Here is a 25,616-nt window from a genome sequence, read left to right as displayed (position 1 = left end):
GATTTTATATCTGATCCCAGAGGTAATAGGGAGTCACTGGAATCTATTGAGGAGAAGAGTAATGTGACCCAGGGGTGGGGAACCTGTGACCTCAAGGCCACATGTGACCCTCTAGGTCCTCATGTGTGGCCCTTTGAATCCAAACTTCTTAGGAGGAAATTATCACCAAGGTTATATAGCAAATTAGTGGCCAAAGAACCCAGAATTCTGTCAAGTTAATTAACATTTATTACATTGTCTACAGTGGGCAGGGCATTATATCAGACAATAGAGATAAAATGAGGAAAAGAAAGTCACAGTTCTCGAAGAGCTGATATTTTGCTGGAGGGATATAAATGTACATAGATAAGCAAATACCAAGTAAATCAAAATAATTTCTGTTGGGAGGAGGGTGTAGAGTGGGAAAGCACTGGCTAAATGAGTAACTGCCCTTTGGGGAGTAAGGGTGGCAGCTGGGCTGAACCTTGTAGGGACTGAGTGATTCTTAGAGGGAAGTGAGGAGTGGCAGCGTTCCAGGCTCTGTGGAAGCTATTTGCAAAGGCAAAGAGATAAAATGGATCAGGAACAACATGGTGGGAATCTAGAGTGTATGGCAGGGCATGATGGGAATTCAGTCTAGAAAGATGAGCTGAAGCAAAATAGTAATGGGCTTGCCGGGAGCTTTTTTGAGCAGGGCAGTGACAGGGCCAGACCTGTGCTTTTAAATATATTAATTAACAGGAGTGGGGTGGATGGATTGGAGAGGGAGACACTGGAGGCAGAAAGACCAATTCAAAGGCTTTAACGCTCTGGTTGCTGGGGACTTGAATTCAGGTGGTGGCCATGTGAACGGAGTAAAGAGGACAGGTTGAGAGAAGTGGAAGAAAATGCAAGAAAACCTGGCAACTGATGGAATATGGGGAATGAGTGAGTGTGAAGTGCTAAGGATGACTCTGAGATTGTGGACCTGAGGGTCTGGAAGCTAGCTTGGTCTACCATGCTGCCTCTCATGAATGAATATTGATTTTTTACAAAAAGTAAAATCTTGGCAAAAATATCATTGCAATATACACATGCATATTACATGTATATATACATGTGCAGATGATTCTAGCTTTACATAAATGGACCATTCAGCAAATCTACATAGAGCTCTACTTGGGGAAGGGAAAGAAAGAGGCAGAAATGGGGCTGTGAGCCCATGGAAGAAGGGGTTGGCACACCCAGACAGAAAAACAGAACAGTTAGAAGAAGGGGTGGTGGGGCTAACCATGTTGGGGCCTGACGGAATAGAGAGGAAGAAAGTGGGGCAGACACACGGGAGCTAGACATTAACACAGGCAGGAGAAGAGTGGTGACACTTAGGTCAGGACAGACAAGCAGTACCCAAGCCCGGACAGAAGACAGAGTGTCAGCACCGTAGTCAGGAGGACCTGAGTTCTGATCCTACCCCAGACACTTAACACAACAAAAAAAAAACTAGCTGTGTGACCCTGGGCAAATTATTTAACCCCAATTGCCCTCCAAGAAAAAAGCAAAAAAAAAAAAAAAGCTACCAAAAAATACTACAAATTGTGTTCTGAGCTGTCCGTCTTTCTTTACTTCTCTGCAGGTTTTATTGTGTTCTCTGCTGTGCCCTTTTTACTTTGTTCCTTTTTTTTCCCCTTTCCTCCCTCTTTGCCCCAAGAAGGCTACAATTAAGCTTCAATATACATATGTGTATATATACATGCAAACATATATATACATACATATACTTATATATACATAGATATAATCACACACATATACATTCATATGTCTCTGTAAGATTGTACCATACTTGTTCGTGTTCTGTTTCTCTGAAGGTGGATGACGGCTTTCTGCATAAATCCAAGTCTTTCCATATTTTTCTAAATCCACCAACTCTTCATTTCCTATACCACAACAATATTCAAACCTTCCACTGTCTAGTTATTTTAAATAGTCTACGATGATATTGATTAATATGGCTTACATATAGTGCTGTTTGCCTATTTTTCTCTTTTGATTAAATCTATTTTAGCTTTAACTTTGTCTGGGATCATGATTACTACCCCTGCTTTTTTTTCCCTAATAAATTCTACTCCTGGTCTTTATTTGATGTTTGTATGTATCTCTTATTTCCTATCCCTCCTGACTCCTTTAGTTTACTTCTACCCTCTACCTTGCCTTCCTATTACTTAACCTACTCCCACCTGAGATCTCTCCCTTATCCTCCCATTACCATTAATCTAAACACCCTTCTATAGCTCCCCAATCCTGTTCCTCACTCTTTCCTCTAAAAATCCCTCCCTTATCCTCTCTCCCTTCCTTATCCCTTAACCATTTATTTCTTTCTATTAGAAGACTTTTATACCCTTTTAGATATATATGTATTATTCCCTCTTTAACCTGATTCTCCATGAGAGTAGCCTTCCAGAACTAATAGCCTTCCTCCCCCATCTAATTCCTCTGTGTCAGTTCTTCCTCTTGCACCTCATTTGTATAGGATAATTACTCTTTTAACCTCTTCCTAAACAGTTTTACTTTTCAGCATCATATTATACTCAGGTCTACCCCAATCTTTCTTTTGAACTACCCAATTACTAATAACATATTTTATATTTCCACATATAAAAAGTAAACTGTCTATCCTTGTTGATTGAGTCCCTTGTAATTAGAAAGGCTTTTTTTTTGAAAGTGTGTGTCTTGAGGATCTGGCACATGTGCAGACCCCATCAGCTTGCTTGGTTGATTCAACCTCTCTACATGGAAAATGCTGGGAGAGAGCTTCCAGGAGAATCATGATGACATAGAAGTATATTGAAGAGACTGGGACAACTAGGTTGTGCAGTAGATAAGAGCACTGGGCTTGGAATCAGGAAGACTCATCTTTGTGACTTCAAATCTGACCTCAGACACTTATTAGCTGTGTGAACCTGGTCAAGTCACTTCACCCTGCTTGCCTCAGTTTCCTCATCTATAAAATGGTCTAGAGATGGAAATGGTAAACTACTCCAATATCTTTGCCAAGAAAACCCCCAAAGGGGCCATGGAGAGTCTGACTTGATTCAAATGACTGATTGATGTTTGTATGTATCTCTTATTTGCTATCCCTCCTGACTCCTCTAGTTTACTTCTACCCTCTACCTTGTCTTCCTATTACTTAACCTACTCTAAACTAAAATACCACATTGAAGAGTCTATGGAGGGTTCACAGGCATTCTGTCTATGATCCCACTTGGGAAACCATGCACTTAGGAGGAGTCTGTTGATTGGCTGAAGAGCTAAAACTGTTAGAGTCATCAAAAAGGCTCAAGTTAGCTTTTATCTTCTCTTCGCTTCACCTTCATCATTGGGAGCTCCATGACTCTCTCATGGCATTTACTGAGAGACTGTGGTAAGAGGAAAGTCCACAGGGCCTTCTTCCCCTCTGAGGTCCTATGACTCTAAAAAATGGGTCTCCATCCCTGGCCTCTTCAATTGTTCTAGGTGTAAAGGATGAGAGCCTTACAACCTGGGGTGTTTGAGAGGTTATTATGAGTACACTCTGGCATCCTGGTGCTCTAGAGCAGGTGCTACAGACAGTCTACAAGTGATGGTCTAAGAAACAGAGGGACCTTCTAGATCTAGCAGCAATAACACCATCGGAAATGAGCTTGTTGGAATATATGCTGTGCAGGACTTGAGCTAAATTTTGAAAATACTTCACTCAGAGACTATAGTGGTAGGTGGGAGAATATGCCCTAGAGGTACTGGGGAAAATTCTTGTATACTTATTTATGCTATATCTCTAAAGTAAATATCACTTTGTAAAAGCTACCAATTGTTAAGTAATTAAATGAAACCCCTAGGATGCTAGAAACTGACCTCCTAACAATGGGAGGAACCCCAGAGCAGCTAGGGGTTCAAGCTAATGACAGCAGAGGAGAAATACCATAAACCCCCAGGATTATCCATTGCAATCCAGAGGGGTGAGGTAACAAGCGTGGCTCCTTCTTATTGGTTTTTTTTTTCTGTCATAAGGTCTGGGGAGCACAGGAGAGGGGGTTATGTTTTAATGCCAGGAACAAAAGATCAAAAATGTGAGAAAGGCTTCCTAATGGATCTTGTGAACACAAGCGGACATTGTTACACCATTGTGGAAGGGTGGGGTGCTGTTGGTGACCAATGAGAGCTGTTTCATTGGCTGCTAACCCAGGGATGGCCACTTCCAGTGGAACCTTGGTAAGTCAAGACTGTACTTTTAAGGACTGCGAGTTATGATTAGAATGAGAAATGCTGGTTCTCTAAGGGGACTAAGTATACCCAAGATGATTGCCCCAGGGGAGAATTCCGTTGGAACTCCAGGGTTTTAGGACAAAGCACATACCTGTTATATATGATTAAAAAACATAAATCTAAACCAAGAGTGAACATCTTCTATACAATGGAAAAACACTGGAAACTTTCCCAATAAATACAGGAATAAAGCAAGGACACTCACTTACACTATTGTTATTTGGAATGCCAACAAGAAAAAGAAACTAATTGCATAAAGATATACAGAGAGGAAGCAAAACCATCTCTATTTGCTGATGACATGATTTATGTGGAAAATCCTAGAGAATTAGCAAAGAAATGAGGCAAATAATAGGTTTATTAAAATAGCAGGATACAAATAATCCCTTCCCCCAACCTACAGAATTTCCATGTACTAATTTTTTAAATGCAGGTGGAAATAATTGAAGAGAAAGTCACATTAAAAAACAATTACAAAATGGACAAAATATCTGGCAGTCAATCTATCAAGGCACATTCAAAACCTGCATAAACACAAAAACAAAATATTCCTTAAAAAAGTAAAGAACTTAAATAATAGTGCTCATGGTTGGGTTACTCTAATTTAATAAAAATGATAATACTTTCTAAGCTAATTTACATTTACTAATCAAATTACAAAGAGGATGCTTTATAGAGCTAGGCAAAATAAAAATTAAATTTATTTGGAGGGATAAAATATATGGAACATTAAGAGGAAAAATCAAAAAGTAAGAAAATTATTTAACAATGGGGTTATTTGGGGCAGCCAGGTGGCTCAGCAAGTAAGAGCACCGGCTCCAGTGTCGGGACGACCTGGATCAAATCCGGGCTCAGATACTCAGCACCACACCCAGAAATAACTGGCTGTGTAACCTTGAGCAAGTTACTTAAACCCGATTGCTTTAAAAAAAAAAAACAATAAGGTTATTTGATCAAAAAAGTTTGGAAACTTTTGCACTAGAGGGATAGATCTCTTTCCTCTGATCATTTCCCAATAAGATAAACCTTTCCCTGATGGAGGAAGCAGACAGGGTAAAGCGCTGCCCTTTCAGTGTGTCTTTCTCTCATTGTCCCACTACAGACATCTTCTCCCCAAAGGTACATTCTCTATTTCTTCTCTGGTTGCTATAGGCACCCATTCAATTACTTAGTTGAGGGTCCTTGCAGAGATGAACTCCTCCATTTGTAAAGAGGTTTGAACCCTTCAAAGTATTTTCACTTTGATTAGGTCATTTATTGTCACAATGAACAGTGATGAAAATTGGGCAGGTTTATCATCCTCTTTTTTACAAATGGGGAATTAAAGTTCCGAAGGGAGCATTGACTTGTCCAAGGCCACTTAAGAGTGTTTGTAACAAAACTTGGGCTAGGATGCAGGCCTCTTGTCTCCCAGACCCATGCTCTCTCTCCATGAGAACACACTGTGGTGTGACAGAACCTTCTCTACCCTTTAACCTAAATTTCAACAGAAAGGAAGGGAGTGAGGGACCCAAGGAGAGTCCACAAAAACTAGTTAAGAAGAGGCCAATTCAATACAATTCAGCTCAATTCAGCTACTGTGGCAAGACATTGTGCTAGTCCCAGGGAGTACAAAACCAAAACTGGCCTTTACCCTCAACTCAACAAACATATCCCACTGGAGGGTGATACAACATGTATACAAGTAAACGTAATAAATTACAAAGTAGCTTGAAAAGGAAGAGATTGCTAATAGCTTGAGGAGTCAGGAAAGTAAAACCAGGAAATTTTACTATATCAAAATGGAAGGTTGGGGCGGCTAGGTGGCTCAGTGAAGAGAGCACTAGCCCTGGAGTCAGGAGGACCTGAGTTCAAATTCGGCCTCAGACAGTTAACACAAAAACTAGCCATGTGACCTTGGGCAAGTCACTTAACCCCAACTGCCCTCCAAAAAGCAAAATTAAAAATTAAAAAAAATAATAAAATGGAAGGGCAGGGCACTGTGGTATACTAGAAAGACTGCTGACTGAATTGAGAGGATCTGGGTTTGAATCCTGCTTCTACTTCCTACTGGCATGCATTTGGGAAAGTCTTTGAACCTTTCTGTGACTGCTTTTTCATCTGTAAAATGAAAAGGTTGAACCAGAAATTTTGAGGTTCCTTCCAATTCCAAGTAGGTAATACTTATTATTATAGATATATATTATTAATATATATCTATTATTATAGATTTTATAGATATTATAGATCTACAAGATCTATTTTATAGATATTATAGATCACACCTATGATCCTAGGGTGACTGTGCTTTGATAGAAGTTAAGGCCTTGAACTTCAGACACTTAGTAGCTATGTGACCTTGGGCAAGTTGCTTAATTCTGTATCAGTTTCCTCATCTGTAAAAATAAACTGGAGAAGGAAATGGCAAACCAGTCCAGTATCTTTGCCAAGAAAACCCCAAACAGGGTCACAGAGAGTCGGACACAACTGAAATGATTCAACAACAAAAACAATAAGGCTACTCCTGGGTGAAGGTTGGGAGGTATGTGTTCCAGAATCCTGTGCTCTCCCCACACCCAGTGCCAAACCCTGAAATTGTCCTTCGGTCTATTCCCTCCCCCACCTTTAGAGTTTCTCTTCTCACCCAAGAAGTTGTTCAAGAGTAAACCTGGCAATTAGTTTAGCACATGAACGAGGGACAAACAACAAACATCAAGCATTTCCAACCCCTTCATACACAGAGACATACCATAGAACATGACAGCTCGAAGTAAGGTCATCTAGTCCAATATCTTCATTCTATAGAGGTAGAGGCACAGAGAAGGGAAGGCATTTTTCCAAGGTCAGATATGAGTGAGCAACAAAAGCTGTTCTAGAACCAGGGTTCAAGTCTATAGATCTTCTAAAAACTCCTATCCTGCCTCCTCTATTTAGGGAGGTTATTTACTTCAACCTCTGCGTCCCTCCCAAGAATATTTTGCAAAGTTTCCCCTTCTGTCCTACTTCTATCTACCAATGCCAGAGTCACTCTGTGAAAGGATCCTTCCTTTTGTGTGTCTCTGTGATCACTGAGTCTGTTGCTAAGCTGTGAAATAAGACAGTGTTTGGTGTATCCCAGCTGCCTTCAGGACTGAAACTGAACTTCTCTCTCTTACCTTTTTTTATCTCCCAACAATGGTGCCATACTTTTTTTCCTGCTGAGAACTGAAGAGGAGGTAAAGTGAGTGCCAACTCTAGGGAACTCCTGGCCCAGAGCAGTGACGATGACAGCGGTGACCTAGCAGAAGGACCTGCTCAATGGGCCCTCCTCACAGTGAGGGCATGGGAATAGCTGGGGCATGAACCCACACTGCTCAGCTATGTGGCCTCTGACTCGAGACCATGGTTCCCCATCCTAATCTTATGCTCCAGTCTACTTCTCTTGAGATAATTCAGGCTTCTGGGTCTCTTCCTTTGTAAGATTTCAATCCATCAGCTTTTTTAAATTATAATTTTAACAAATGCCAAATAAAGTGAGCATTTCTATATACACTGTATATAGTGTATATAGAATGTCTATATACATTGTATATTTCTATATACAATTCTCAGAAGAGAATTGTACATGAAACTGTGACTCTTTATTACACAGAGTTGTTTTTCTTTTTAACCATATATAAATTCAATATATCAATTTCAAAGAGATCAGTTTTGTTTATACCAGTAACATCTCTACCAAAACCCTGGAGTTCCAATGGAATTCTCCCCTGGGGCAATCATCTTGGGTATACTTAGTCCCCTTAGAGAACCAGCATTTCTCATTCTAATCATAACTTGCAGTCCTTAAAAGTACAGTCTTGACTTACCAAGGTTCCACTGGAAGTGGCCATCCCTGGGTTAGCAGCCAATGAAACAGCTCTCATTGGTCATCAACAGCACCCCACCCTTCCACAATGGTGTAACAATGTCCGCTTGTGTTCACAAGATCCATTAGGAAGCCTTTCTCACATTTCTGATCTTTTGTTCCTGGCATTAAAACATAACCCCCTCTCCTGTGCTCCCCAGACCTTACGACAGAAAAAAACCCATTAACAATGAAAGTTTATTCAATTACTTTGCCCCAGCTCCCCAAGTGTGAATGCTCACCCTGGAAAATTTCAAATAAAATTCACGGAAGTCCTTGAGGCTGTGGCAGGTTAGACATCTGTGTCAAAGTAAAAGATTTAAGTGGAAGACAGAAGATGGAAGAGGGAGAGCTGAAGCCTATGTGCCAATAAACGAGACCAAATGGAGTCTTAGAAGGTAAATATGGGGACTGGAGCCTTGCCAACCATGACTGAATGGGAACTTTTGATGGCTTCCTCACGACCCTGAAACAACTTCAGAGACACAGACGGGGCCCTTTCTGCTTATTAACTTTGCAACCCAGTGCCAACTATCTTCTCCCTCCACCACACTCTTCTCAGGAAGAAATGCAAACCCTACAGGTGTGCTGGCTTCAATAGGTCTTTCTTGTCTTGATATAGTGGGTACTCACCCTCAGTAGGCACACCACCAAAATGGCCAAATGGTGACTTGGAGCTGAGAATAAACAGTCTCTCTAAGCTGGGTCTCCAACCAGTTGGCCTGCCAAATGCCCTCCAATAGCTCTGAGCTCTGACTGCCCACACGTCCACCTTTTTCTTAGCCCAGATCCTGCTGGCTTATTTATTGACATGCTGACTTAGCCAAACTGAAAGTAAAAGTGCTGGAAATCCCCTTGTTTATTAGTAGAGGGCATGGGATGGAAGCTTCCAGGTTCAGGGAGGAATCGGTATTTTGGTCTGGTCAGGAATCTTCAACAAGATCTCCTCAAATATCAAGGAGCTAATATGGCCTGAAGCTAGAAGGCTGGCTCCCAAGTGGACCAGGGGAATCCTTAAAAATCTTCAAGGTCAGATTAGTGACCTCTAAGCCCAGAACCGTGGAGAAACATTCTGGGAATTTAATTCCCAGGGTGGGGAGAAAGTGTCAGTCAGTCATTTTGAAACACACTTGCTTCTCATCCCACAGACTGTTGATCAGATGAATGGACCTTAACACTTTCCAAATTATCACTTCCTACAACAACTAATACTAGACAGTTTCCATCCTTGTTCCTGAGAGTTGGGGGAGCCCAGGAGGTATAGACATAAATCAGATTAAGAGAGAAGGGATCTAATGATTTTTAGTCCTAAATCTGCCACCATCTGGCTGGGTGACTTTAGATGAATGAGCTCCCCTTCTTGGGGAAGTCTTAGCTTCTTCATTAGTAAAATAAGGGGAAGGAGCACTTATCTAACCTTTGGGGAATGACCAAAGGTCATACTGTGGCATACAAAACTAATAGAATACAATTTTTACTATAAGGAAAAAAAACCCATGAAAAAATGTAAAGACATATAGGGAGTTATACAGAATGGAGAAAGCAGAATCTAGACAATGATACTGAAACTGACTACAGCAACATGAAAAAATAACAATAGCAACAATATCCTAAAAATCACACAGAAGTAAAAGAGATCAGAAAGGGACATGGATACAAACATAATATTTTTTGCAATTATTTTAAGTTATCTATACATACAAAAAATTACAAATCAGAGTTTATGGTTTTTATTTATAATCACTTAAAATTGTATTTGAATGTTTTTATTAACACTTACTGCATATATTTTAAAGAAAATAAAATTTAAAATGAGAAAGATTGTACTAGATTTGCTCTTAAGTTCCTTCCGGCTCTGACATTCTGAGATCGCGTATTTACTAGCAAGATAATACATAGGACTCATTTAGCACTTTTTATTTTTTCAAAGCCTGTCTAAAAAGAGCCATGAGAATCAGAAGATGTGGATTATTTTCCTTGCTCTGCCATGATTTGCTATATTACCTTGAGTAGATCACTTTTTTGAGTCTCAGTTTGCTCATCTGTTACATGGAGATGATCATTCTCATTCTACTACCCCCAAAGAGGTGTTGTAGAAAGAAAAGAAGCTAAGGCTTGTGAAAGACCTTGAAAAAATAGAAAGTGCTAAATGAGTCCTAAGTAATCATGACGATTTCAGTTATTTTGGCAAAGGGGATCATGAAATGAGATTTAGAGCTGGAGAGGATTTTAGTGATTATCTTCAGGGGTTCTCAACCTTTTTTTGTGTATGTCATGGACCCTTTTGGTGAGCCCAGTAAAGCCTATGGATTCCTTCTAGAACTATACTTTTTAATATGTTTAATAAATATTTTTATATGGATAAAAACATAAAATTATAAAGGAAACCAATTATAATGGAATATAGTTATATATGTATTTAAGTATGCATATGTGTAGGTGTGTATATATATATATATATGTATATATATATATATTTGAGACTGGGCTTCCCTATCCTGCTCAGGCCAGAAGAGAAGCAGTCATCTTCTGCCCAATCCCACTGCTAGTTGGCAAGGAAATTTTTACCCACTTTCTTTTTGTTTGCTACTTGGGCCAACAGGTCCCTCCTTAGGCAGGCTTGTGGGCCCCACTCTCCCAGGGCTCACCATACTGGTGCTGACTTACTGAGGAAACTTTATTGATTTTAGCTCTGCTGTAGCTCGGAACTCAAAAACTCAAGTGCCACCATGCCTGACAAAATATTTTTATTTTACTTTTTTTCTTTAAAAAAAAAATCCATTTTTTTTCAGTTCCAGATTCTCTTTTTTCCCTAACCCCTCTCCCATCCACTGAGGAGGCAAAAAAGACAAAGCCTACTACAAATCCAAAATCATGCAAAACAAATTTTTGAATTACCCATGTTGTGGGGGGTGGAGGGTAGGAAACAAGAATAAGAATGGAAGAGAAAAAAATGTGCTTCAATCTGCACTCTGAGTCTATCAATTGTCTATCTGGAGGTTGACAACATTTTTCATCATGAGTCCTTTGGAACTATGGTGTTGATTAGAGTTACTAAGTCTTTCACAGGTAATTATTTTTTTTTTTTTACCACATTGCTGCTATTGTGTAACAGTAACTCTCCTGATTCTGCTCACTTCATTTTGCATCAGTTCATACAAGTCTTCTCAGGTCTTTCTGAAACCATTCCCTTCATCATTTTTTATAGCACAATAGTATCCCATCATATTCATGTACTATAACTTATTTAGCCATTCTTTAATTGATGGACAACCCCTCAGGTTCCAATTCTTTGTCACAACTAAAAGAGCTGCTATAAATATTTTTGTATGTACAGGTCCCTTCTTTTTTCTTTGATCTCTTTGAGATATAGACCTAGTAACAATATTTCTGAATCAAAGGATCTGTACAACTCAATTAGTTTCTTATGCATAGTTCCAAATTGTTTTCCACAATGGTGTGACTAGTTCATAGCTCTACCACAATGTATATATTCCTACGGCCCCCAAATATTTTTTAAAACAAGTCCACATGACCCAAATTAAAAGCCCCCAATTATAGTACAGTTTCCTCATTCTAATGCTGAGGAAATGCAGGCAGAAAGTGTTTAAATTATTTACTCAAGAACCTACTGATAGAAAGTGTCATAATCAGCACTGGAACCCACATCCTCTGACTTCAAACTCAGTGTTTTTTCTATCACATTACTCTAACTCCCTATCACAAGGAGATGGCTACTTGATGGCCATCTGTAATAAGAATGTAAATTTTAAAGATCTTCCCTGCCCCTAGGCTAATGTGCACCTGAAGCCTGGGGTGGGGGAGGCTTGTTTTTCAGTAGATACTTCTTGATTGGCCAGTGAGTCAATAAGGTTGTTACATTCTCTGAGCCAGGAGAAGGCTATATAAGCCCTGATGTGTAGCTTTGTTTTGGGACTCACTTTGAGAAGTGTTCTGTGATTTGATCTGAATTCTGGGAAGGCGTTGTTGAGAGTCCCCCGGCTTTGAAAAACCCAGAATGTGGAAACCCAGATGTTGACTGGGTATGGATGTAATGGTTGGACAGTTTGGAAATCTGTCTACTTGATGTTTCTGTCTTGATAATTATGCCTGTATACTTTGAGGTTCAGGGTGCTGACCTTTTCTCCTGAACAAGGTAAACGATATATGTCTGACTGATTAAAGTAAGCTTGTTAACCCATTTTGAGTTGCTTTCCTTTAACAAAGCAGATCCAAGAACCTGTGGTAGCTGCAAACCCTGAGGACGCTTGGGGTGCTTGCTGCTACACCATCATCTTGGGCTCTGGGGATTTTCCCTGGTGTTTTGACACCAAATTTTGAAAATGTGATGTCCAAATATCTCTCAAAACATTATGAAATTTCTATTATTTCAACATGGAGAAATTTCACTTACATAGGTCCAAGACTCAGAAAATGAAACTGAGTGAACTCATGAAGCAACAGGGGTAAAAACCAAACAAGCCATGGTCTAGATAGATTTACAAGTGAATCTGATCAAATGGATTAGATCAAAAGAGTGACTATTACTAATGTTACACAAATTATTCTCAAAAATCAAGAAAGAAAATACTCCACCAAACTAGTTTTGTGAGACAAATATAGTTTAATGACAAAACAAAAGTAAAAACAAAGAGGGCCATAGACTAATATTAAGGCAAAAAAAATAATATCCTAACAATAAATTTATTAACAACAAAAATGATGCACTATGAAAAAGTTGAATTTACATCAGGGATACCAGAATAGTTTAACTTTAGGAAAACAATTCCCATAATTAATTATATTAAAAACAAAAAGGCTCAAACACATGATTATATTTAAAAATGTAGAAAATGCCTTGGACAAAACACATTTGTGATTTAAAAAAAATGCTACACACTATAGGCATAGTGAGGATATATAATGTTTTGTTTTGGGTTTTTTTTTTGGCAATTTAAAGAAGCCCATTTCTAAACTCTAAAGCTAACATTATTTGTAATGGGGAAACACTAGAAGTTTTCTCCCACTTTGCCTTGTTATTAGAAACAGTTCTGGAATGCTAGTATAGCAACAGAATAAGAGAAAGACGTTGAAATTATAAACACTGGAAAGAAGGAGATGAAATATCTCTAATTTCTTATAAGTGTTACTGGTTTAAAAACTGCATAGAAGCAAATCAGGGGAATAGGCTAACTCTAAGGTTAGAAAACCCTAATGAATCAAATGAGAAACTAATCATGACAAGTAATAACTTTAGTGAAGTAGCAAAATATAAAATAGATCCAAAAAATCATTGCCAGTTCTATGTGACAATAACATAGGGCCTCTTAATGTAGGAGCTCAAACTTTAAAAAATTATATTTGATAACTGTATTTTGATATAATTAGTTTACTTGGTAATTCTATGTATTTTATTTGTGTACTTAAGGACATTCTGAGAAGGAGTTCATAGGCTTCATCAGACTGGCAAAAGGGTCTGTCCATGACACAAGAAAAGATTAAAAATCTCTGCCATGAAAATAACTACAAAAAGTATAAAATATCATGGAGTCAATCTCTCAAGATAGTAATAATAATTGTATATTATATTTGCATATAATATAATAACTAACATTTATATAACACTTTAAAAATATTGTCTTTTTACCTCACAACAACCCTATTATCTATTATTATTTCTTTTTTATAGATGAAGAAAGTGAGACTGAGAGAGGTTAAGTAACCTGTCTAGGGCCACATAGCTAGTAGGTAGCACGAAGCAAAATTTGAACTCAGGTTTTCCTGATAGCTTCCTGATGCCAAGCTCATTGCTCTATTGCTCTCTCTCTCTCTCTCTGACACACACACACACATGCACACAGTATACATGCACACATATGTGTATGTATAGATGCATGTGCACACATACGCGCATACTTTTAATGTCTGTGTCTGTATACATGTACACAAGCATGCATACACACAATACATATATACAACTGAAAAACACTTTAAAATTTTATTTTTATTGATAATTTGTTTCTTAATACATCCCATCATATTTCATTATTCAATGAGTAAACACTTCTAACGAAGATTAAAAATAAAAGTTAAAAAAAAGCATGGAAAAAAGTGCTCATTGTTACATTAGAACAAAAAATTGATGTGATTGAATGGCATGAATGTAGTTATAATAACTAAAATAAAATGAAATGTTGGAATATCTGAATCTATGATACATGATATTAATAAACATGCAGGTAAAACTATAATAAAAGGCAAAACTTTACCATTTGTGTGTGTGTTTGCAAAAAACACAAGGAATAGAATAGTATTGATAATAGAAATGTAGCCTTTTTAGCTGTGTGCATGGAAGATTGCAATCCAAATTTTTTTCTCTAAACACAGCAGCCATTTAGATGAAAGTTTTCAAAGTTAGTTAATACAATGAAAGAAAATGAAAGTGGGTGGTAAAGAACCTTTTATTGAAAGCATTTATTGGTTTGATCACCTTTAAAATCAGATTCAAAGGTATAATGTTAAAATTAGCAGGAGAGAAGGCCACTGCTGATCAGGACCTGGCAGTTAAATTTTGTCACTCAGTCATTTTTCAATAATGCCCAACTCTTTTGTGACCTCATTTAGAGTTTTCTTAGCAAAAATCCTTGTCATTTCCTTCTCCCGCACTTTTACAGATTAGGAAACTGAGGCAAGCATGGTTACATTTCTTATCCAGGATCACAAAGCTAGCAAAGTATCTGAGGCTAGATTTGAATTCAGGTTCTCCTGATTCTAGGACTGGTGCTCTATCCACTGTACCACCTAGCAGGCCCTAGAATTTGTATTTCTTTTTTTTTTCTTTTAAATTTATTTATTTTTAGTTTACAAAATTCAGTCCCACAAGTTTTTTAGTTCCAAATTTTCTCCCCCTCCTTCTCCTTCGCCCTCTCCCTCCAAAACAGCATGTAATCCGATATAGGTTCTACATATTCCTTCACATTAAACTTATTTTCACAATATTCAAGTTGTAAAGAAGGATTATAACCAATGGAATGAAACACAAGAAAGAATAAACAAACAAAAAAAGAGAGCAAATGGTTTGTTTCAATATGCATTCAGACTCCATAATTCTTTTTCTAGATGTGGATAGCCCTTTCCATCATGAGTCTTTTGGAGTTGTTTTAGAATCTTGCATTACCGAGAAGAGCCAAGTCTATCAAAGTTAGTCATCACAGATACCATGTGTCTGTAATTGTGAACAATGTTCTGGTTCTACTCCCCTCACTCAGCATCAGTTCATGTAAGTCTTTCCAGGTTATTAGGAAGTCCTTCTGCTCCTCATTTCTTGTAGCACAACAGTATTCCACTACATTCATATGCCACAACTTTTTCAGCCATTCCCCAATTGATGGGCATCCTCTTGATTTCCAATTCTTTGCCACCACAAAGAGAGCTGCTATAAATATTTTTGTACATATGGGTCCTTTTCCTACTTGTATGATCTCTTTGGGATACAGCCCTAGAAGTGATATTGCTGGGTCAAAGGGCATGCACATTTTTATTGCCTTTTGGGCAATAAATTTATATTTCATTATTTATTTTGTTTTTTGGATGGGGAATGCAGGGCAATTGGGGTTAAGTGACTTGTCCAAGGTCATACAGCTAGTTTTATGTTAAGTGTCTAAGGCCAGATTTGAGCTCAGGTCCTCCTGACTTCAGGACTGGTGCTCTATTCACTGTGCCACCTAGTTGCCCCAAGAATTTATATTTCTAAGAAAATACTCCACCTGGATTTAAAATGTCTAAGGTTCACCCACTTTTGTTGGGAAATGATGCAAAAGGGAATTTTACTCAAAAACCAATACATTTTTATTGGTCTTGAAGTCTTCAGGTTCTGAAAGTCTATAATCAGTGATCATTTCCAAGTCTTTGGTACTTTGGTACTCAAATAAGAAAGGTACTCAAATAAAAATGGTAATTAGAACCATTTTTGAAGAGTGGTTTTCAAGTTATTTTAATCCCACTATTAAAAATGTTTTAAGAACAACAATGTCTAGTCTAAAGCATCATTGATTTTAGATAATGTCCTAGGTCAGCCAACTACATTTGGTGAGAATGTGAGTATGCAAATTCACTGAGATATGTATAAAGCTCTCTGCACTTGCTAGCATTTTCATGAAGATAGAAAGAGAAGACAGTCCAGTCTACACTGTGAAAATATTTTAAAAAATAATAACGACATTTTCATCATATGGTCAATGTAAGTTTATCTTTAGCCATGATATTCAGTAATTTTTTTATTTTTATATTCTATTTTCTTTAACTGCCCTGTTCCTTTGTCTGTTTGTTTGTTTTTGCCTTTTTGGAGGGCAATTGGGATTAAGTAACTTGCCCAAGGTTACACAGCTAGTTTGTGTGTGTGTGTGTGTGTGTGTGTGTGTGTGTGTGTATGTGTTAAGTGTCTGAGGCTGGATCCAAACCCAGATCCTCCTGACTCCGGAGCCAGCATTTTACTCACTGCACAACCTAGCCTTCCCTGAGCCCTGTTGCTTTTTAATAAAGGAGTCATAAATATGTTTTCTCATCATTTGCTGTTGTTTCATTAATAAAAAGATAAAAAAACTTATTTAAAATTATTCATTTTATATTTCCATTGGACTAGAACTAATGGCTCTATTTTACATATGATGATAACTCTGGATAGTATGAATTTGGATAACATGACCACTTCATGGAATTCATTATTTGTACTAAACAGGACTTAGCTGTGTATACACAGACTATTCATAGTAGCACTTTTTGTGGTAGCAAAAAACTGGAAATAAAGTTGATGCTCCCTGATTGGGGGATGACTAAGTAAACGGGGGTGTGTTTTTAAGAAGTGAAGAATATGAAGAATTCAGGAAGACTTACATGAAACCATGCGGGGTGAAATAAGTAGAACCAGGAAAACTATTTGCACAGCTATAACAAAGCAAGCAGAAAGAACAAAAGGATTAATCTGAACACTAATTATAATGATCAAGTTTGGTCCTAGAGAAGAGCTGGATAAATGTCTGGGGAGGCATCCTTTGCAAAGGTGGAGAATAACAGGCATAGTATATTGCATTTATTGTTGGACATAGTTGTGTCTTTGAATGATTTTACTAAATGGCTTTTTTTCTTTTTACATTTTTATTACATATTTATAAAGTATAGCTCTATAGGCAGGCAAGGGTGGGTAGCACATATTTGGAAATGAAAATTATATGAAAAAGGAATTAGTAAAAATAAGATAAACTTTTTTTTTTTACATAGAGGCAGAGTATCAGGTAATCAGAGTAATCAGTAATCAGAGAAAGTAAACCAGGAGCAAAGATTTAAAAACCAATTTCTAAAGGGCATCCTGGGATGTCAGCACACATTCCACCTCTATCACTCTTTCCATATCCAGACATGGTGCTGGATAGTGAGAATTCAAATTCAGAACGATGACCCAAGACCCTTCCAAGTGCTCCATTATTCAAGAAAGACTCTGATATATTACTCTGTTCATGTACCAACTGTCCCAAAGATCAAAGGAGCCCAATTTGCAAATTTTATCCTATATTAATTAAAATTCATATCTTAGTAATATGTGCTGAATCCAGAGAAACCATCTAGGCACTGCCTGTCAAACTTCTGGTCCTATGATAAGTAAACTCTAGACAAAATCCATACCTCCACAGATACAGACAAGTAGAACATTAAAAAGGAATGACTTTGGGGTGATGGCTTTGAAGTTTTACAGATAACTCCAAGATGACTTGGACATGTTTAATGGACTAACCCCAACATAGCACAAATGGGAGTTGGTTTATTCCCCTCCCCCAAAATCCTATGAAAATGAGACCTCAACCCCCTGCGCCCCACCCCCACTCCTGAGCACTCTTCCATCTCCATCAGGTGCTGCTTCAGGCTCTCAACTCTAATCCATTTTTACATGGGTGATATTCTTTGCTACTCCCCTTACCCATCCTCTTCGCCATGCTGCCCTCCTTTACCATTTCATTCCTTGTCCTCCTGCTGCCATCTGCCTTAGTATTTCCCCTTTTCATTGCCTATTTTTGTATTTCCTTTTGCTGTTGACCCTTACACCCATTGTGCCCTATTAAACTGTAACTGCCACCCTTTTCTTGCTTGAAGTCAATAGTGGTCTTTCCCAGCGATTATCCAAAGAACAGGGCGCACCCGCCTCATTTCATAATTTTATGAATTAATTATTAGTTCCATTATTTAGACTCTTCTCGTGTTTATAACAGAAAAAGAGGCTTGAGGTTAATCTTCATTTTCTCAGAAAACACAATTTCCCTGCCAAGACAATTTTCTGTGCCTAGTAGAGTTTCTCTGCATTTAGCAAATCAAGCTTACATTGTGGCATTGAGTTTATACCCAATTTTTAAAAAATTATAATGATGTTCATGCTTTCTAGCCAGGGAAATGTATGAATTTTTAAAAAATGAATACTACTGATCATTCTGGTAATATGGTAATTCTCATTTGCATAGTGAATTCAAACTCTTCTGCCTAGTATTTAAGAATCTGCACACTCTGGCACCACCTTCCCTTTCCAGCTGTATCTCATCTCAGTCTCTTCCAGACACTCTATGCTACAGCCAAACTCATTCATCCTCTGAACATCAAATGTACATCTATGATTCCAGGCCTTTGAGTGTGATGCCCTCCATGCCTAGAAGACCCCTTTCTCCCTTCTTTACCTGCTAAATTCCTCCCTATTATTTTACAACCAATTCAAACTCTCCTTCGGGAAGACTTTCCTGATCCCACCAGCTGGCAACAATCTTTCTCCTCAGAATTCACACAACCCTTTGCTTTGGAACTCTATAATCACTCAGCATGTAATATTATGTGTTACAGTTATCTTTGATGGTATCTCTGTCCCCCTCCTAGATCATAAAATCATACTTGTTACAATGAGCAAGCTCTAAGTCATGGAATCCTACAGTCTCACAGGAATTAGAAAATAGTATTGCTCAGATGATAATGGAGAAGTGTGTGGTGAGTATGAGCAGGTGGAAACATGGAACAAATAAGGAATAATCAAGAGAATTGAAGGAAAGGATATCATTGAAGAAATGTACAATTAAAAAATATGACCTGGTCATTTGGCAAGGGCAAGGGACAGTCCTTGGCCAGTTCATGCATTCCACTGGTATCTCCTCAACATCAGAAGAAACTGACAGGGGCAGCTAGGTGGCGCAGTGAATAGAGTACCAGCCCTGGAGTCAGGAGGACCTGAGTTCAAATCTAACCTCAGGCACTTGACACACTTACTAGCTGTATGACCTTGGGCAAGTCACTTAACCCCAATTGCCTTGCCTTCCCTCTCCAAAAAAGAAAGAAAGAAAGAAAGAAATTAAGGAAAGCCCTTTGGAATGTTTGACCAGCCCCTTGTAGTAAATGGGAAGATACGGGTAAAAGTTGTTGTTCATCTTTTGAAGGATGAGAAGGCATGGATGGATATATTATAATCTGCATCTTTGAAAGGACTGCCTCTACTTATTTGATAACATATCCATTTGAATATTTGAGACTACTAGCTACTTCAGAACCTGAACAACGTCTTATTTCTAGTCTGTATTACTCTCAGCCAGAGCAGCTATATGGCACAGTCTATAGAGCACTAGGCCTAGAGTTAGGAAGACCTGAGTTCAAATTTGGCCTCAGACACTTACTAATTGTGTGACCCTGGGCAAGTCACTTAACCTTGTTGCCTCAGTTTCCTCATCTGTAAAATGAGCTGGAGAAGAAAATGGCAAACCACTCTAGGATCTTTGCCAAGAAAATCCCAAATGGAGTCAGGAAAAATTGGACATGACTGAAATTGACTGAACAACAATAAAATCATTCTCAGACTCTATTTCAAAACTTTTCACATAATGTATTCTTTTTTTTTTAATTTTTTTTAAAGCAATTGGGGTTAAGTAACTTGCTCAAGGTTACACGGCCAGTTATTATTTCTGGGTGTGGTGCTGAGTATCTGAGCCCAGATTTGATCCAGGTCATCCCGACACTGGAGCCGGTGCTCTTACTCGCTGAGCCACCTGGCCACCCCTAAGCAATTGGGGTTAAGTAACTTGCTCAAGGTTACATGGCCAGGTGTTTCTGGGTGGGTGCTAAGTGTCTGAGCCCGGGATTTGATCTCCAGGTGTTCTCAACACTGGAGCCGGTGCTCTTACTCGCTGTGCTACCTGGCCGCCCCCACATAATGTATTCTTAACAAATGTTTACTGTATAAACATTTACTGTATCAACAACCCATGAGGTCATATATATCTTACCTGAACACACACATCTTACAGATTTGACTCATCTATAGATCAGTACACTGAAGTTCAAGGAAAGCACTAGAATTCAGGTCTCAATTCCTAGCCCAGAGAAGTCTCTACTGTGCCAGCTGATGCTGCCCCAGCTTCTAATCTGGGAGTGACATATAGGCTTACCATGTCATCTTGGTTTCTACTTCAGTTTCCCAACTGCCCTCCAGAGCACATTTCTCTAAGGGCCCACTGGGGAAGGGATGGGAAAGGTAGGTAGTAGAGGTTAATATTTGTTGACTGGCTGATTGACTGTTGACTGACCTCCATAAGGAAGATGGGAGAGTGGGAGGCATGACTATGTAAGCATCTTCTAAAGAAGCTTTTCAATAACCTAAGGAATTTTATGTGAATTTTCCTTGTTTTGACTAGTTTAGTCAAAGCTGGCTGAAGAAAGGATAACATATGGACTACCTAAGTGTTGCACCAATATCCACCAAGTGTTAAAAGAAGCAGAGTAAGACATCAAGAGAATTGGGCAGTTCTTTTATGGAAATTTTCTAACAATAATGATTAGAATATATGTATATATACACATATATATCACTTTAAGGTTTATAAGGCACTTTATATACATTAAATCATTTGATCTTTCCAGTAACCCTGTAAGGTGGATGCTATTATTATCCCAATTTCACGGTTGAGGAGACTGAGGCTCAGAGGTTAAATTACTTGCTCATCACATAGTTGGTAAGAATCTGTGGCAAGATCTGAACCCAGGTCATCCTGACTTCAGCTCTAGCATTTTATCTACTATGACATTCCGCATCCAAATTGATGAAAAGTGACAGACAAAAAAATCCAGAAGAATAAGTGGATAAGTTGTTACTTGAATTGGTGAAGGAAGTGCCCATTTTGATGATATGATGGATCTATCAGAGTTTTGTAGGATTTATTCATAGTTTCAGAGCCCCTACACATCTCATCTTTTCTACTGTGATGATGGTAAGGATGCCAACACCACAACTCACCCATGATCAACTACTCTACCACCTGCCATTTTCCCAGTCCATTCCTCCAGGGCTCTGGCTTCTCCTTTTTACACATATAATAAATCTAAAATCAAAGACACCAAAGTCAAGAGACATTCCTTTGATAAGCATCTCAGAGCAAGAAGGTTATATCCCTTCCACATCATAGATGTTGGAAGCGCAGTGCCCCCCAAATCTGGAAAATCCATGTAAAATTTTTTGGCTGATAAAATATATTTATGTTATATAATAGTATACATAAATTTTATGTATTTCTGAGTTTCTAAACTTTTTCTGTGTTGTCTGCTGAGCTTCTTGTGTTTTCTGCAGTTTCTGTAAAATTCCCCCCAAATTTCTATTTAATTTCTTATGCCAGCCCATCATATATCTAAACCATGACAGGGAAAATCATGATGTGGAAGGGATAACTGTATATAGAGCTGGGTGCCACATTTCACAGTCATACAGTGAGGTCAGCACAATGGCTCTGTAGACCTTCAGTTAGGTAAACAGCCTAATATGGAAATAATTCACATAGTATACCAACGTCGTGCCAGGAAACAGAATTGCTTCCATTTGAATTCTCTTGGGAAGATTCTGAAGTTCATCTGGCAAGATAAAGTATATGACGATGAGGTCCTCTCTACAGTCAAACTGCCAAGCATTCAAACTCTACTGTAGAGAGTACAACTCCAATGGGTTGGCCACTTGTTCAAATGCCAAATGTAAATTTGCATAAGACTACTTTATAGAGAACTCACAAAGGCAAGCATTTACACAGAGGTCAGAAGAAGCAATACTAGGATCTCAAAGTCTCTCTCAAGAACTTTGGAATGGACTGGGAGACATGGAAGACGTGGGCACAGAACCACCCAGCATGGTCTAGCTACATCAAAGAAAATACTGTGCTCTATGGGAAAGCAGAATTTCAGTAGCTCAAAAGAAATGTGAGATGCATAAATTGAGAGACAGCTCCACTCCAAATGTTCATTTTGACTATTTGTGCCCAAGTGGTCTACCAAGCAGAAGAGTCTTGCATGCTCATTGGTTTGATCAGCCACATTAGGACATAGTGATGCCATTTTGATCCTCTTCGAGAATGAAGGATAATGGCCAACCAATCATATATAGATGGGATTAGGACCACCAGACATATTAAGGTTCAATTTAGGAATGGGGGGGGGATCAAGCAGGATTAAGGAAAAAACTGGCTCAACTTCTTCCCTTGGAATTTCCTTTAGGGAAACCCAAATATTATAGAAATGTTACAGCATGGCTTCTTATCCAGAAGACTCCAGTCTTGGAGAGACCTTTAGAGAGATGGAATAGGGTCGTAGGAAAAGCACTAATCTAGACGTTGAAAGACCTGGATTCTGTGCTCAGTTCTATCACAACTAACCAAGCAACCACTTTACATCTCTGGGCCTTTGTTTTTTTATCCTCTGTGAAATGGGGATGGTGAAAACTGCCCTGCTTGGATCACAGGTTTTCTGTGAAGTTCAAATCGTGTTCACAATGTCTGTGTGAAATGTGTGTGAAAAACCTTTAAAAGTATATATGTTAAAAATTGTGATTATAGTAAATAATCCTCATTCTGGCTGTACAGGAGTAATGGTCACCCTTGTCTCCCAAGGATTCAGTGTCCCCAGGAGGAAAGCAACCTACTCTGTTTGAAAATCCCAACTCCCTTCATCTGTAAAATGAGTTTGACAAACTAGATAGCTAACATTTACAGAGTAACTTAAGGTTTGCAAATAGCTTTACTTAATATCATCTTATTTGATATTTACAAAAATTCTGTGAAATAAGTGCTATTATAACCATTTTTACAGATGAGGAAACTAAAGCCAAAAGAGGTCAAGGAATTCGCACAGGGTCACACATCTAGTAAATATCTGGAGGAGGGGATTAAAATTCAGATCTTCCTGACTTCTAAAGCCTTGATTTACTACAGGAGGCTGCTGGCAGCCTGGTCCCTTTCAACTCTTGAGATTTTGTCTCCTAAGGTCCCTTCCACTTTGCCATGCAGTGTTATGAGGTCCCTTCCAACCCTGACATTCCACGTTCAAAGATCCCTTTCAGCATTAACATTTTTTGAGTCTACTATTCGAAAATAGCCCAATTATGAATGTTTTCAAAAAACATCCTTTTCAAAAAAAAAAGCATCCTTTTCATCCTTAAAAGGTATGGACCTTTTTGTCCAGTTAGACCAGTAAGAAAGAGGAGGAGCTTCTCTCTTTGTTGAAAACCTGCTTGCTCCACTCCTGTCCTGGCCTCTTTAACCACCTGGCACTAAAACATAAACTTATCTTTAGGGACACCAAAATATGGAGTCGGAAGAAAAGATCTTTCATGATCCAGCTTGAGGAAGTAGAGATGTTAATTCAAAATAATATAAAAGAAAAGTGGAGGATGGTGACCCTGACCCACTCTGATTCACTCTCCTTACCCTTGCTGACCCCACCTCAGAGGAGGCAGATTAATAAGGGCTGGGCTTCCGGATGGACCTTTAGCTTTGCTGAAACAAGTATTCTTAATGATGTGCGATTCAGAAACGGCAAGTCCTTTCCAAGAAACACCGAAAAGTCGCTGCGCTAACCCCCAGCCCAGACCCTCTACCGACAGAGAAATGTTCTCCAAAGTTCTCTTCTGCCCCGGGAGCTCCTCCGTTCATTTCACTATGGAAATGTTCTTTCCTAGAAAAAATCTCTCCGTCGCATCTCTTACCCCCAGGACTGCCTCTACTGGGCATTTCCCTCCCCGCGCCCCCCACCCTCAAGTCCGGTCCTCAGCGTTCCATCTTCCAGTCAGTAGAAAATGACATAGATTGGACGCGTGAGAAGAAAAGCGCGTCTTAGAGGAGTGGAAATCTGGGTTGCAGTTCGCCCCCTGCCCCGGCAGACGCGCGTCTCCCCCCTGCACGACTCACCGAGTGTGTGCTGCACCGGGTTTCCAGAAGCTCTTCTGGTCCACTCACCATCACTCCCTGCCGCCCCTCAACTTCCCCGCTGGCGGCTGCAGTTAGAGTAATTTTATCAGCTAGCCGCAGTAAAAATGAAACTTCGCGGCTACACAGCTAGCAGAGAGCTGCCACCTAGATCCGAGCAGTTGCCGGGAAGTCACGTGAATTACTTTAGTCTCTGGGAGGGAGGGAGTCTGCCTCTCCCATCTCCGAAGTTCTTGTTTAAGTTTTAGCCAGGGGTTGACTTTGTTACCTTTCTTGCTCTACTTTCTATCTCCTCGGTGGAGCTATAAACTCCGTGAGGGTAGAGCCGGGAAGGTACCGAGGTGTATTGGAGAAAGGAGTGGAACAGGTCACATAACTGCTTTATGATTGTGGGGGACTCATTTCGCAGCTCTGAGTCTCAGTTTCCCAGTCAGTGGATTGGGGATATTACTTGATCATTGTAGATATAAAACTGGAAGAGACTTTAAAAGTCAACCCATCTGACACTCTCATTTTATAGCTGTGGAAACTGAGGCCCTTAGAGCTTAAGTGATGGCTTAAGGTCTGGAAGATAGTAAAGAACAGAACCAGGGTATGAAACCAGGTCTTCGGCCTCCCAGATCCAGAACTCTCTCCTCTATGCCATATATTTTTGAGGCAAAGTGTTTTAGAAACCACAAAGTACCATAAATATAAATTATTTTTCTGAACCCTACCTAGTGCCAGGTACTTTGTTGGAGCCTAATAAGTATGTGTTGATTGTTATGACAACAAGAAAACACTATGTTTTCATGCCTTTCTAACTTCTTTTCAAAGCACTTTCACTTTCATCATATATTTTTGTTTTCACTATAACCTAATGAGATGGGCAAGCCTTCCTCCAGAGTCCTCATCATGATGGGGAGGTAACCCCAGGTCCCTGAAAGCTATGCCAGAACAGTGAAAGTCCTGATAGGTCCCACCAAATTGGAAAGGATTTGAATATAGGCTCAGTAATGGACCGGAAGTCTGTTGTCTGAGGACAGTTTCAGCCAACTCAGAGAGGCTTATGCAATGGGTTGGTCACAGGATGATGGATTTGGGGCCAAATTGACTTCAGAGAGCTGTCCACTAAGTCATGGTGAGACTGTAGTTTTCTCTGACCCACACTAATAAACTTGTGGATCCTTGACATTTTAAAGTATGGAAGAATTTGACACCATTCTTCAAAGTATGGTCTGTACTGAGTGTAGCAGCAAGCA

The 25,616-nt window shown here is 39.1% G+C and overlaps 1 protein-coding gene across 6 annotated transcripts in view; it reads right to left on the bottom strand.

Annotated features, from left to right (window-relative positions):
* NLRC5 (NLR family CARD domain containing 5) overlaps positions 1–24,592 on the bottom strand; it is a 101,110-nt gene extending 76,518 nt beyond the window's left edge. For 5 of the 6 annotated variants that reach the window (XM_069107784.1, XM_069107786.1, XM_069107788.1 and 2 more), the window contains exon 1: positions 24,358–24,592. The gene's annotated coding sequence lies outside the window, so the exon portion shown is untranslated. Of the gene's footprint in view, positions 1–6,988; positions 7,039–24,357 lie in introns of all 6 variants that reach the window. The other variant, XM_069107785.1, reaches the window with a different exon arrangement.
* Positions 24,593–25,616: the final 1,024 nt, after the last annotated feature.

Source organism: Petaurus breviceps, unplaced genomic scaffold (assembly GCF_028583685.1).
Source record: "Petaurus breviceps papuanus isolate PSGF00001 unplaced genomic scaffold, PetGlider_PUasm1.0 90281, whole genome shotgun sequence".
NCBI lineage: Eukaryota > Metazoa > Chordata > Mammalia > Diprotodontia > Petauridae > Petaurus > Petaurus breviceps.
This window is presented reverse-complemented; position numbering and strand designations above follow the sequence as displayed.